Source organism: Saccopteryx bilineata, chromosome 7, assembly GCF_036850765.1.
Source record: "Saccopteryx bilineata isolate mSacBil1 chromosome 7, mSacBil1_pri_phased_curated, whole genome shotgun sequence".
NCBI lineage: Eukaryota > Metazoa > Chordata > Mammalia > Chiroptera > Emballonuridae > Saccopteryx > Saccopteryx bilineata.
The window spans coordinates 83025560-83040897 of record NC_089496.1 but is presented as its reverse complement, the minus strand read 5'-3'; positions in this window follow the sequence as shown (position 1 = coordinate 83040897).

The window sequence follows — 15338 nt, the reverse complement described above, 5'->3', positions numbered from 1 at the left end:
CGCCAGCTTGAGCGCGGGCTCATCTGGTTTGAGCAAAGCTCACCAGTCTGGACCCCAGGTCGCTGGCTCGAGCAAGGGGTCACTCGGTCTGCTGTAGCCCCACGGTCAAGGCACATATGAGAAAGCAATCAATGAATAACTAAGGTGTCGCAACAAAAAACTGATGATTGATGCTTCTCATCTCTCTCTGTTTCTGTCTGTCTGTCCCTATCTATCCCTCTCTCTGACTCTCTCTCTGTCACTGTAAAAAACAAAAACGCTATGGAGACAGTACAAAGATTAGCAATTGCCAGAGGTTTGGGTGGAGGGAAGGAGGTGTGAGGAGTGAATGGGTGGAGCACAGGTAATTTTTAGGGCAGCGAAACTACATAGTGATGGATATATATCATTATACAGTTGTCTAAGCCAATATATTATACAACACAAAGAGTGACTTTTAATGGAAATTATGGACTTTAGTTAATAATAATGTATTCATATTACCTCAGTTATAATAAGTATACCACACTAAGGCAATTATGGGAAATGGGAAACTGTGTGTGTGTGTGTGTGTGTGTGTGTGTGTGTGTACATGTATGGAGGGCATAGTGAAAAGATATATGAGAACTCCCTGTACTTTCTATTCAACTTTTCTGTAAACCTAAAACTGCTCTAAAAATAAAGTCCATTATATATATATTAAAAAATAATACTCTATAGTTCAAAGATGCAGAAAATTACAGAGACTATAATGAACACACATTGATTCACCACATAAGTTTGTCTTAAGATATTGTCATATTTGTTTTAGATAATTTTTTAAAACACTAACAAAATATAGCCTGTCCAGATGGTGGCACAGTAGATGGAGCATCAGACTGGAACACAGAGGACCCAGGTTCAAAATCCAGAGGTCGCTAGTTTGAGCGCGGGCTCATCCAGCTTGAGCAGGGGGTCACTGACTTGAGCATGGGATCACAGACATGACCCCATGGTCACTGGCTTGAGTCCAAAGGTTGTTGGCTTGAAACCCAAGGTCGATGTTTTGAGCAAGGGGTCACTCGCTCTGCTCCGCCCTACCCCTGTCAAGGCACTTATGAAAAAGCAATCAATGAACAACTAAGGAGCTACAATGAAGAATTGATGCTTCTCATCTCTCTCCCTTCCTGCCTGTCTGTCCCTATTTGTCCCTCTCTCTCTCTGTCAAAAAAAAAACAACAACAAAAGACAAACGTAACAAAATATAGAAACTAAGTCTCTTTACACCCTCCTTAATTTTAACCTCTTTGCTCCATCCCCAGGGAACATTCCTCCTATCCACTTGTCTATACAGTACTTTTTACATATCTGATGATATATATATATATTTTTTGTATTTTTCTGAAGCTGGAAACGGGGAGAGACAGTCAGACAGACTCCCGCATGCGCCCGACCGGGATCCACCCGGCCCACCCACCAGGGGCGACGCTCTGCCCACCAGGGGGCGATGCTCTGCCCACCAGGGGGCGATGCTCTGCCCCTCCGGGGCGTCGCTCTGCTGTGACCAGAGCCACTCTAGCGCCTGGGGCAGAGGCCAAGGAGCCATCCCCAGCGCCCAGGCCATCTTTGCTCCAATGGAGCCTTGGCTGTGGGAGGGGAAGAGAGAGACAGAGAGGAAGGAGGGGGTGGGGGTGGAGAAGCAAATGGGCGCTTCTCCTATGTGCCCTGGCGGGGAATCGAACCCGGGTCCCCCGCTCGCCAGACTGATGCTCTACCGCTGAGCCAACCGGCCAGGGCCCATATCTGATGATATTAACAGTCTGTATTACTGTTTTTGATCTTTTACTTCTCAAAAATAGAATTAGCCTGACCTGTGGTGGCGCAGTGGATAAAGCATAGATTTGGAACACTGAGGTCGCCAGTTCGAAACCCCAGGCTTACCTGGTCAAGGCATATATGGGAGTGGATGCTTCCTGCTCTTCTCCCTTCTCTCTCTCTCTCTCCCTCTTTCCCTCTCTCTCCTCTCTGAAAATTGAATAAAGTCTTTAAAAAAAAATAGAATTATATTTTTGATTACCTTTTTTTTAAAAAAAAAACATTTTATTTATTGACTTTAAAGAGAGGAGAGAGAGAGAGAAGAGAGGGGCGGGGGAAGGAGCAGGAAGCATCAATTCATAGCAATTGCTTCTCCTATGTGCCTTGACCAGGCAAGCCCAGGATTTCAAACCAGCAACCTCAGCATTCCAGGTTGATGCTCTATCCACTGCACCACCACAGGTCAGGCATCCGAGTTACCTTTTTTAAAATTAATTTTATATTAAAAATTATTTTTTCTTGATACATTGAAGCTCTGGATTATTCATTTTAAATGCTGTATAGGATTCCATCATTCACATATACCACAATAGAAAGTTTTAAACTAATATTTTAGAATAGATCTTTATGATATAAGAAAGTACTCCTAATAGTAAATGAGAAAAACAAGACATAAAATATTTACAGTATGACAAAAAGAATATATGTATGTGTATATGTATAATATATAAACTTACACAAAATACTGCAATAACAAATACAAAAAAAGTTATGTAGTGATCAGACATTTGTATAACTTCCAAAGTGATTACCCTGATAAGTATAGTACCATACATAGTTATTATAACATCATTGACTATATTCCCTATGCTGTACTTTACATCCCTGTGACTTTTTTATTGTGATTTTTTTTTTCTTAGAGTTTGAGTTGAGACAGAGTTTATTAGTGGAGCAGAGAGACCCAGAGTGGCTATTCCACAGACAGATCAGCCCTGTGACTTCATTTATTTATTATTCTTATTTTTTTATTTTAATTATTTTTGTATTTTTCTGAAGCTGGATACGGGGAGAGACAGTCAAACAGACTCCTGCATGCGCCCGACCAGGATCCACCCGGCACGCCCACCAGGGGACAATGCTCTGCCCATCCGGGGCGTCGCTCTGTTGCAACCAGAGTCACTCTAGCACCTGAGGCAGAGGCCAAGGAGGCATCCCCAGCACCCGGGCCATCTTTGCTCCAAGGGAGCCTCGGCTGCGGGAGGGGAAGAGAGAGACAGAGAGGAAGGAGAGGGGGAGGGGTGGAGAAGCAGATGGGCGCTTCTCCTGTGTGCCCTGGCCGGGAATCGAACCCGGGACTTCTGCATGCCAGGCCGACGCTCTACCACTGAGCCAACCGGCCAGGGCCCTGTGACTATATTTATAACAGCATCTTGTACTTCTTAATCCCTTCACCTTTTTTTTATTCATTCCCCACCTTCTCTCCCATTGGGCAACCATCAATTTGTCCCCTCCATCTAGGAGTTTGTTTCTGTTTTGTTGGTTTGCTTATTTTATTTATTTATTTATTTATTTATTTATTTTTTATGCAGAGACAGAGAGAGAGTCAGAGAGAGGGATAGATAGGGACAGACAGACAGAAATGGAGAGAGATGAGAAGCATCAATCATCAGTTTTTCGTTATGACACCTTAGTTCATTGATTGCTTTCCCATATGTGCCTTGACCTCGGGCCTTCAGCAGACCGAGTAACCCCTTGCTCGAGCCAGTGACCTTGGATCCAAGCTGGTGAGCTTTTTGCTCAAACCAGATGAGCCTGCACTCAAGTTGGCGACCTCGGGGTCTCGAACCTGGGTATTCCGCATCCCAGTCCAACACTCTATCCACTATGCTACCGCCTGGTCAGGCTTTATTTATTTTTTTATTCCACATATAAGTGAAATCATACAGTATTTGTCTTTTGTCTGACTTTTTTCACTTAGCATAATATTCTCTAACAATACTATTTTTGGATTGTAGGATCATGGATAATTTTCCTTATTTCCTAAACTTTGCACAGTGAATAAATATTGATTTTATAATTTTTTAATAAGGCTAACGATAATCAAAACAGCATGGTATTGGTAGAAAAATAGACACTCAGACCAATGGAACAGAATAGAGAGACCAGAAATAAAATTACATATATATGGTCAAATAATCTTTGATAAAGGGGCCAACAACACACAATGGAGAAAAGAAAGCCTCTTCAACAAATGGTGCTGAGAAAACTGGAGAGCCACATGCAAAAGAATGAAACTCGACTACAGTTTGTCCCTTTGTACTAAAATTAATTCAGAATGGATCAAAGATCTAAACATAAGACCTGAAACAATAAATTACATAGGAGAAAACATAGGTACTAAATTCATGGACCTTGGCCATAAAGAGCATTTTATGAATTTGACTCCAAAGGCAAGAGAAATGAAGGCAAAGATAAATGAATGGACTACATCAGACTAAGAAGCTTTTGCACAGCAAGAGAAACTGACAACAAAACAAACAGCCAACTAAACGGGAGATGATATTTTCAAACAACAGCACATATAAGGGCCTAATATTCAAAATATACAAAGAACTCATAAAACTCAACAACAAACAAACAAACAATCCAATAAAAAAAATGGGAAGAGGATATGAACAGACACTTCTCCCAGGAAGAAATACAAATGGCCAACAGATATATGAAAAGATGCTCATCTTCACTAGCTATTAGAGAAATGCAAATCAAAACTACAATGAGATACCACCTCACGCCTGTTAGATTAGCTATTATCAACAAGACAGGTAATAGCAAATGTTGGAGAGACTGGAGAAAAAGGAACCTTCATTTACTGTTGGTGGGAATGTAAAGTAGTACAACCACTATGGAAGAAAGTATGGTGTTTCCTCAAAAAATTAAGAATAGAACTACCATATGACTCAGCAATCCCTCTACTGGGTATATACCCCCAAAACTCAAAAACATTGGTTCGTAAAGACACATGCATCCCCGTGTTCATTGCAGCATTGTTCACAGTGGCCAAGACATGGAAACAACCACAAAGCCCTTCAATAGATGACTGGATAAAGAAGATATGGTACATATATACAGTGGAATACTACTCAGCCATAAGAAATGACATAGGATCATTTATGACAACATGGATGGACCTTGATAACATTATACTCAGTGAAATAAGTAAATCAGAAAAAACTAAGAACTGTATGATTCCATACATAGGTGGGACACAAAATTGAGACTCATGGACATGAACAAGAGTGTGGAGGTTACAGGGTGGGAGGGAGGAGAGGAAGGGGGTGGGGGAGGGAGGGGCATAAAGAAAACCAAATGAAGGGTGAAGGAGGATGGTTTGACTTTGGGTGATGGGAATACAACATAATCAAATGTCAAAATGATCTGGAGATGTTTTCTCTGAATCTGTGTACTCTAATTGATCAATGTCACCCTGTTAAAATTGTCTAAATTAAAAAAAAAAAAAAGTAAGGCTAACAGCATGCAATATGGCTGAAAACAGGAGTTTGAGCTGTGTATCCTGCAAAATTATTACCACCCTCCCTGCCTCTGTTGGAAGAGCCCCTAGATAAGCTTGTACACAGTCCTGCCCTGTGTAGCCAGCCATCTCACAGGGGCAGCAGCTGGTTGCTGGTTTTTGATGCCTGATACCCGCAACGCAATTACGGGATTGGCTATAATTATGCCCGCAGTGATATTATAGGATTGGATATAAATATACTTGCTACATGTGAAGAGAGTTTATTTCTGTTCACAGTTTACCATCTGGCTGCAGTGCACCCTTTCCTAGCTGAGACAGTGAAGAGCAGTACCCAAGCTAGAAGTGAAACAGGAGTCAGATTGGAGGCTTTGAATAAGCAGCTTCTGAAAAGTCATCTCAGTGTGTGTGATGGGGCCATCGAGTCAGGAATCATGGGAAAGAGGCAGCAGCTTGGTACCAGACTTTTATTTTTCTTTCGCTGCTCTGAGCTCAGTCAGACCGGCTCGGACCTTCCTAAGTCATAGTACACCTGTAGATTTGAAGCCCTTTTCCTTGCAGAAATCTGTTTTTCTCTCTTAACTTTCCTCTCCAGCTCAAGTCCGACATTTCCACCTGCCTGCTAGATCATTCCATCTGCTGGTTCTACAGTAACATCAGATTAGGTCATCTTTGATCACCTCTGTTTAGGACCTTGTATCGAGTGGTGGGAGTCAGCTGGTTCGCACCAGTTCGGCAGAACCGATACCTAATTTTTTTGTTGAGTTTAACTAAACCAGTTGTTAAAGTGGCACTTATAATCAGGATTCTTTCTAAGGTGGGCACCTGGGCAGCTGCCCAATGTGGAAAACACAAATTTACATTCCTTACTCTTTTTTAAGGTGACCGACTTTTTTACAATGAAAAGGAGGGCAAAAATAAATTGAAGAAAACAATATCATAAATAAAAGAAACATTTTATTCATTGCAACAAAAATACACTATAATATGATAAATGCATAATAAAAACCTTTAAATATTTTATATTGTAATTATCTTTACGTGCCTATTAATTTTTAATAATAATTGTAAGAAAAAAGTACTCATTTAGATACAAATACGTCACATCATACGCAATGGATCAACTCTGCATCGATCAAATATGGATATTTACAGATTAGTTTTCCAATATCAAAAAGAAGGGCATTTAGGAGGACACTTTTCGAGGGAGGACGGAACTTACAAAAGAAGGACTGTCCTCCCTAAAGGAGGACGATTGGTCACCTTATCTTTTTTGATGTTTATCTGTGCAACAGCTTATTCTAAGCACCCATAGTAATGTTCATTCCATCCATAGCTGAAAAAAATTACAAGTGAGGATGCCAATCAAGAAGCAATATGGAGGCCCTGGCTGGTTGGCTCAGTGGTAGAGCATTGGCCTGGCGTGCAGGAGTCCCGGGTTCGATTCCCGGCCAGGGCACACAGGAGAAGCGCCCATCTGCTTCTCCACCCCTCCCCCTCTCCTTCCTCTCTGTCTCCCCCCCCCCCCCCCCCCCCCCCCCGCAGCCAAGGCTCCATTGGAGCAAAGTTGGCCCGGGCGCTGAGGATGGCTCTGTGGCCTCTGCCTCAGGCGCTAGAATGGCTCTGGATGCAACAGAGCAATGCCCCAGATGGGTGTGCTGGGTGGATCCCGGTCAGACGCATGAGGGAGTCTGTCTGACTGCCTCCCCGTTTCCAACTTCAGAAAAATACAAAAAAAAAATTTTAAAAAAGAAGCAATATGGAAATATCTTAACAGTTTTATTGTTTTCTGTCAGATATTATTTAATATTTTTTCATTAATATTTTAAAACTCTTTCTTATAACATCTAGTTTTGTGTACCTCTTTTACTTTTCTTATTTAAGTATTAAAATGCATGAAATAATAAACTACCCTTTGGTATATTTTTTTTTATTAATTTTTTTTTTTTTTTTTACAGAGACAGAGAGTCAGAGAGAGGGATAGACAGGGACAGACAGACAGGAACAGAGAGATAAGCATCAATCATTAGTTTTTCGTCACGCGTTGCAACACCTTAGTTGTTCATTGATTGCTTTCTTACATGTGCCTTGACTGCGGGTCTTCAGCAGACCGAGTAACTCCTTGCTTGAGCCAGCAACCTTGGGTTGAAGCTGATGGGCTTTTACTCAAACCAGATGAGCCTGCTCTCAAGCTGGTGACCTCGGGGTCTTGAACCTGGGTCCTCTGCATCCCAGTCTGACACTCTATCCACTGCGCCACCGCCTGGTCAGGCGGTATATTGCTTTTTTATACTTAAAACAGTCATTGGGCAGAGAACCATTGTTAAGTGATTTGAATCCAACCACTGCTCGTATCCCAACAGAAGGCAAATCTTGTCACATCTTCCTTTATGAGTTTGGTGCCCAGATCTAGCACAGTTCCTGGCTCTCAGTGATTAATGAATATTTATCAAATGAATGAATAAGCAGATCAATGAAATGTCTGTGTCCATTCCCCATGGTCACCTCCCCAGTCCCAGCCCTCACTTCCTCACACCAGGACTACTGCAGTGTACTCTCCACTGGTTGTTTTGCCTCCGACCTTTGTCATCCGCAATTCATTCTGCTGCTGCCACCAGACGGGCTATCCTTACATGTCACCTCCATCGTACCACCCCCCACCCCGTTTAAAACCCTTTGTTGACTCCTCACTGGCTGCCAGATAAAATTCATATCATGAGCTTAGCATTCAAGGTCACTGCCTCTGTCCTAAATGTAGTTTATGCCTAAAATAGCAGTCACTTTTCTAAACCCTCTGGTCTCTTCTCACAGATCTGGCACTTGACTATATGACTATCCTTAGGCTGTTCTCTTAGTCTGGACTGCTGTTCCCTTTTCTGTCTGTTCTCCAGAGGAGATAATATCTAAACTTAAGACTAGAAGCACAGTTGGGAAGGAGCAGAACCATGACTCCTTTCTTTAACAAATTCTCACTGAATCTCCACATTGGTGAGAACCAGATCTGGTACAAATTGATCCATTCCTTGCTCTTGAGGAGTCAACTCCTTTAGATTAGCCACAGGTTCTCCAGGACCCTGGAACAGCCTCACTGTGAGCCCCCTTGGTCCGACCAGGCCTGGGTCTTAGCCTGTGCCCTTGCTTTTCTAGCCACTCAGGGCTAGGCTGACCCTCCAGGGGAAACTGGGCTGTTGTTTATCCCTACCGGCTGCCTTGGGGCTAGCTGACTAGCCAGGCCTATCTAGGATCAGACTTTGTGTTCTAATCCCTTTCCTACTTCCTTGACCCCAATCATTACAGTCAGGCCTCCCAAGGACCAAGTGGCCTTCCAAATCAACAGTGGACACATGACCCTCCTAGGCAACATCATGACACTGTGGAAAAGGCCTGTTTAAAATTAACAGGTACAGCCTTGGCCGGTTGGCTCAGCGGGAGAGCGTCGGCCTGGCGTGCGGGGGACCCGGGTTCGATTCCCGGCCAGGGCACATAGGAGAAGTGCCCATTTGCTTCTCCACCCCTCCCCCTCCTTCCTCTCTGTCTCTCTCTTCCCCTCCCGCAGCCAAGGCTCCATTGGAGCAAGGATGGCCCGGGCGCTGGGGATGGCTCCTTGGCCTCTGCCCCAGGCGCTAGAGTGGCTCTGGTCGCGGCAGAGCGACGCCCTGGAGGGGCAGAGCATCGCCCCCTGGTGGGCAGAGCGTTGCCCCTGGTGGGCGTGCCGGGTGGATCCCTGTCGGGCGCATGCGGGAGTCTGTCTGTCTCTCCCCGTTTCCAGCTTCAGAAAAATACAAAATAATAATAATAATAAATAAATAAAATAAAATTAACAGGTACAATATATTATAATTTTAAAAAACAGGTTATAGAACAGCATGTATTAATGGTCTTATTTAAAAAAAATCCTGCATGGAGAGAAATTTGGAAAAATATAAATAAAATTTAATAGAGATGATTTAAAAATGTTTTGCTTATCAATAGTTTCTAATTGTTTCACAATGAGCAAATTTTACTAGTACAATATTTAAGAGAAAATAAACTGAGTGGCACAAAAAAATGACAGGCTTTAAAAACATCACTATATTTTATGTGCTATAAGTGTGAATTAATGACCTAACAGTTTTGTGGTTTGGTATGTTGGAAAGGTTCACTATTATGTTCCTTGCTAATTATACCACCTGCTATCAAGGGTGGTTTAGAAACACAAAGGGTAGTGTTTGCTTATAAAACTGAAAGTCCTTACTTCTCATGCATGGTAGTTGCCCAGGCCTCTGTGTTATAAACACCAAATCTTGGCGGGTTTTTTTGTGTGTGTGTGTGGTTTTTTTTTTACCAACCCTGGACACATGAAACCCTGGGTGAGGGAACTCGTGGTCTGACCTGCAAAAGCTTAGACCGGAATTGCCACAGAAGCTTCAAAACAATAGAATGTGATGTCGTGGGCATCCCAGGAGGAAATAATGCCAGATTGAAATGCATTTTTGCATCATTGAGCTCCCTGCTGACTGAGCCCTGCTTATCTCATTTGGCAGATCCGCCTCAAAGTGCGTGAACTATTCGTGCCTCAGTAGTTTCCAATAGATTGATTTTGCTAGGACTGCGAATTGGCCATCTTGGATTGCAGCCTGCAGAAGCTGCTTCTGGCTCAGCCGCAGGGTCACAGGCACACGGAAACAACGGCCGCCACTGCAGCCACCGCCACCAGGCCACCAGAAAAAGGGACTGGAGAGCTGTCCTAAAGCCACAAAGATGACAGTGCCTTAAATCTTCTGCAACCAGGTGGGATAAAATACAGACGTACAAGAAAGCAAACAAGGGTCGTTTCTGCTCTCTTTTCTTTCTCTTTCATGTATTCTCCGTGGTATATTCTTCCTCTTTCCCTCAGACCTCTCTCTCTTTGTCACCTTATTCCCCTCTTTAGAAGCAAGAAAAATAAAGATAACATTTTAAAAAAGAAAACATAATATAAAGATGAGTTTATAAAACAGTGAATGGTGAACGACTTATAATATAGTGATCAGAGAGAAAAGCAGAGTGTAAAACTAGGCATACACTATGGCATTGCTTTTTAAAAGTATACAAAGAAAAAGATTACAAGGAAAAAAGCAAGTCAAATGGGAATAGTGGTCGCTTTAGGCAATAGGAATACAGATGATTTTCATTTTTTCCTTTAAACATTTTTGTATTTTCAAAATTGTCTAAAATGAGTAGTAGTATACTTATCCTCAGAAAGTTTTCATAAAAATATATAAAGTCATAACACACATAAACAAATAAAGTGGTCCATGCTTTTCTTTTTTTCTTCTATTTTTAGTGAGAGAGGGACAGAGAGACAGGAAGGGAGACAGATGAGAAGCATCAATTTATAGTTGCAGAACCTTAGTTGTTCATGGATTGTTTTCTCATATGTGCCTTGACTAGGGGGGGGGGCTCCAGCTGAGCCAGCAACCTTTGGGCTCAAGCCAGCGACCATAGGGTAATGTCTATGATCCTATGATCAAACCGGTAACCCTGTGCTCAAGCTGGTGAGCCCATACTCAAGCCAGCGACCTTGAAGTTTTGAACCTGGGTCCTCAGCATCCCAGACCAATGCTCTATTCACTGCACCACCGCCTGCTCAGGTGCCTATGCTTTTCATTCAGCAAGGCGTATTGGCCTTTGCAGTTTAAAATAATAGAAACTTAAGCTAGTCTGGCAGTTCCTCAAAAGGTTAAATTTATTCCTGGCTCAGTATTTCAGTTGGTTAGAACATCATCCCAATATGCCAAGGTTGCGGGTTCGATCCCCAGTTAGGGCACATACAAGAATCAACCAATGAATGCATAAATAAGTGGAACAACAAATTAGTGTTTTTCTCTTTCTCTCTCTCTCAAATCAATCAACCAATAAAATTTGAAAAAGTTAAACTTAGAATTACACATACCATATGACTTAACAAGTCCACTATTAGGTTATATACCCAAAATAATTGAAAACATATGTCCACATAAAAATTTGTACATGAATGTCCATAGCAGCATTATTCATAATAACCAAAAAGGAGAAATACTCCAAATGCTCCAAATGTCTATCAACTGATGAAGGGATAAACAAACTGTGGTAATATGTACAGTGGAATATTAGTCATGGAAAGGAACAAAACACTGATACATACGATAGCAAGGATGAACCTGGAATGCAGTATCCTAAGTAAAAGAACATAAAAGGCCATATATGGTATGATTCCATTGATATGAGATGCCCAAAATAGGCAAATCTATAGAGACAGAGAGTATATTAGTAATTGCCAGGCACTGGGAGAGGGAAAATGGAGGCTAACTGCTAATAAGTATCTTTTTATGGTCATGAAAATGTTCTGGAATTATTTTCTCGTGATGGTTGTACAACCTTATATACTAAAAACCTCTGGACTGGACCCTTTAAAAGAGTGAATATTCTGGTGTGTGAATTATATCTCAATTTTTAAAAAACAGTGTATCTATCCCACTGACTTGTCATTTCCTACATATTTATTGGTTTTCCCCACTAGATTGTGAGCATCATGAGGATAAGGTCCTGTCTTTTTTTTGTGTGTGTGTGTGTGACAGAGACAGAGAGGGACAGAGAGGGACAGATAGGGACAGACAGACAGGAAGGGAGAGAGATGAGAAGCATCAATTATTCATTGTGGCTCCTTAGTTGTTCATTGATTAAATTATCATATGTGCCTTGACCTGGGGGGCTACAGCAGACCAAGTGACCCCTGGCTCAAGCCAACAACATTGGGCTCAACCTAGTGAGCCTTGCTCAAACCAGATGAGTCCACGCTCAAGCTGGCGACCTTGGGGTTTCGAACCTGCGTCCTTCACATCGATGCTCTATTCACTGTGCCACCGCCTGGTCAGGCAAGGTCCTGCCTTTAGTCTCTGATTCTCTAGCATTGAGTAGAGGACCTGGAACAGAGCAGGCACATGAAGCTGCTTAATTGAATGATTTGTCTCCCCACAAGCCCAGGGCTACCTGGCTGGCTTGCTCCCACCCTAATGAACCATCTGGTTATTTGAGGCCCTACTCTAGGTATAGTGTACTCACTCTGGAACCAAAGAGTGGGCAACCTATGGTTTGAATACCAACTAGTAGCATCAAATTATTTAACACACGGAGCCTTCCTTGTCCAAGGGTCACCGTGAGTTGAACAAAGGGGCTTCCACTGACCCCTGAGGGGTCCTTACTTTCCTCCTGTTGGAGGGTTCACCACGAATAATCCTCCTCCTTTGGAGGTGGAAAGCTGGGCTGCAGGAGATGATGAGAACCTGCTTCCGGCGTGTTGTCTGGTTCTGCTCTATTTCCAATCAGGGTCGAATGAGAAAGTCCTCAGTACTTTGGGCCTAAGGGAGGAGATAGGAATCCCTGTGCGCTTGTCTCTTGTGCCAAGTCCTCTCGCCCTCGCTCCCTTGGTGGTAAGACATGATTCTTTCAGTTTATCTCCTTACAGACAGAGCCGGATGAACAGGTAGGCTGTGCACGTACTGGTTAGATCACCAGTTTTAAGAGGGTTCCACTCTGGCCGGTTGGCTCAGCGGTAGAGCGTCAGCCTGGCGTGAGGGGGACCCGGGTTCGATTCCCGGCCAGGGCACATAGGAGAAGCGCCCATTTGCTTCTCCACCCCCACCCCTCCTTCCTCTCTGTCTCTCTCTTCCCCTCCCGCAGCCAAGGCTCCATTGGAGCAAAGATGGCCCGGGCGCTGGGGATGGCTCCTTGGCCTCTGCCCCAGGTGCTAGAGTGGCTCTGGTCGCCGCAGAGCGACGCCTTGGAGGGGCAGAGTGTGGCCCCTGGTGGGCGTGCCGGGTGGATCCTGGTCGGGCGCATGCGGGAGTCTGTCTGACTGTCTCTCCCCGTTTCCAGCTTCAGAAAAATACAAAAAATACAAAAAAAAAAAAAAAAAAAAAGAGAGCTCCAACACCCTGGAAATAGAACTTTCCCAGGCCTTGTCTCACAGGGAGCCATGTGTGTATGGATGAATCGCTTGGCTCAGCCAGCTGGGGAAGCAGGCAGTAAGATCCCCAAAGAGCATGGCAGTGACTAGGGATGGTCACTCATTGCCATTCATGGAGGTGGGTCAAGGTAAGTGAGGTTTAGGAGGCGGGTTTAGGAGACAGGGCAAGCAAGTTGGGGGCAAGACAGACCTCCAGAGGTAATAGAGAAGGGGCTGTCACCTGCTAGGCTCTCCTGTTCCCTTCTGCCCTTTCCCTGCACTGCGCTCGGCATCTCCTCTTGGTAAATGCTGACAAACTGTTATTAACCGTCCCAGGGCACCCATGTGACTCAATTTGGCCTGTGTAATGAGTTTCCTCAGTGAACTCTTCCAATCACCTCTGACAAGCTCCCAGCAGCTTCCAGAATGTCAGTTATTCCCTTAACACCATTGTTGTTGATTTTTTAAAACCTTGTTAAGGTTACATCCGTTTAGTGAGGCTAGTTGCCGCATTTCTGAACTTGTATTTTTTTTCTTCAGGCCATTTAATGATCTCTCTTTTTCTCTTGCCACCTTCTTTTTCCTCTTTTTTTCTGCTTATTCCTTCTTGTTGTTTTTTTTTATCACTAACCCTAAAAAATAATTTTTTCAGATAAACATTTCGTTAACAAAATTTCTTCCGAGTAGTAAGCCTTCTAAAGTAAACTCAGCATATTGCAATTGATGAGTCCCCTGCCCAGCCGCTGCCTTCAGCTGGCCCCTCCTCTTGTACCTCTCCCAAATCCCTGACCTAGGGCAGGCCATTCTATTGATCCAGTAGAAGTGGATAGAAGTATGTCCTAAATTTCTTATTTCTCTCAAAGGTCTACTCAGGTCAATACTTTAAAGTCTTATTTTGCCTAACAGCAATGTCAAATGTAAAACAATGTCAAAGTCAAGCCTTACATACTTGGTGAAATACAATGCAATTTACAATTTAATTGTATAGAATTGGGATTCCACTATATATATATATATATTTTTTATTTTTTGTATTTTTCTGAAGCTGGAAACGGGGAGAGACAGTCAGACAGACTCCTGCATGTGCCCGACCGGGATCCACCTGGCACGCCTACCAGGGGCGATGCTCTGCCCCTCCAGGGCGTCGCTCTGCCACAACCAGAGCCACTCTAGCGCCTGGGGCAGAGGCCAAGGAGCCATCCCCAGCGCCCGGGCCATCTTTGCTCCAATGGAGCCTCGGCTGTGGGAGGGGAAGAGAGAGACAGAGAGGAAGGAGGGGGGGGGTGGAGAAGCAAATGGGCGCTTCTCCTATGTGCCCTGGCTGGGAATCGAACCCTGGTCCCCTGCATGCCAGGCCAACGCTCTACCGCTGAACCAACCAGCCAGGGCCAAATTTTTTTTTTTTTAAGTGAGAGGAAGGGAGATCACGAGGCAGACTCCTGCAAGCAGTCTGACTGGGATCTATCCAGCATCCCCATCTGGGGCTGGTGCTTGAGTACCAAGCTATTTTTAGCACCTGAGGCTGGTACACTCTAACTGAGCTGCCTTGAACAAATTGAGTCACTGGCTGCAGGAGAGGAAGAGGGAAAGAAGAGGGAGAGGAGAGGGGAGAAGCAGATGGTTGCTTCTCCTATGTGCCCTGATTGAGAATTGAACCCGGGACATCCACACTCTGGGTCGATGCTCTAGCCACTGAGCCACCAGCCAGGGCCTATGCACACATTTTTATCCAACCAACAATAAAGGACATGTTGAAGCAAGTCTGTTTTTTCTTTTTTTAAGATTTTATTTATTGATTTAGAGAGAGGAAAGTGAGAGAGAAGGGGATGAGGAGGAGCAGGAAGCATCAACTCACAGTTACTTCTCATATGTGGCTTGACCAGGCAAGTCCAGGGTTTTGAACCAGCAAACTCAGGATTCTAGGTTGATGCTTTATCCACTGTACCACCACAGGTCAGCAAGTATTTTTAGGTTGATAAACAGAGGCCCTTGACTAGACTTTTGGGGTTATTGATTTATGCTCATCTTGGCTCTGCTTCCCAAGCCCAGTGATCCCCATAACCCCTCTCATTTCTACCAGGCACCATAGAT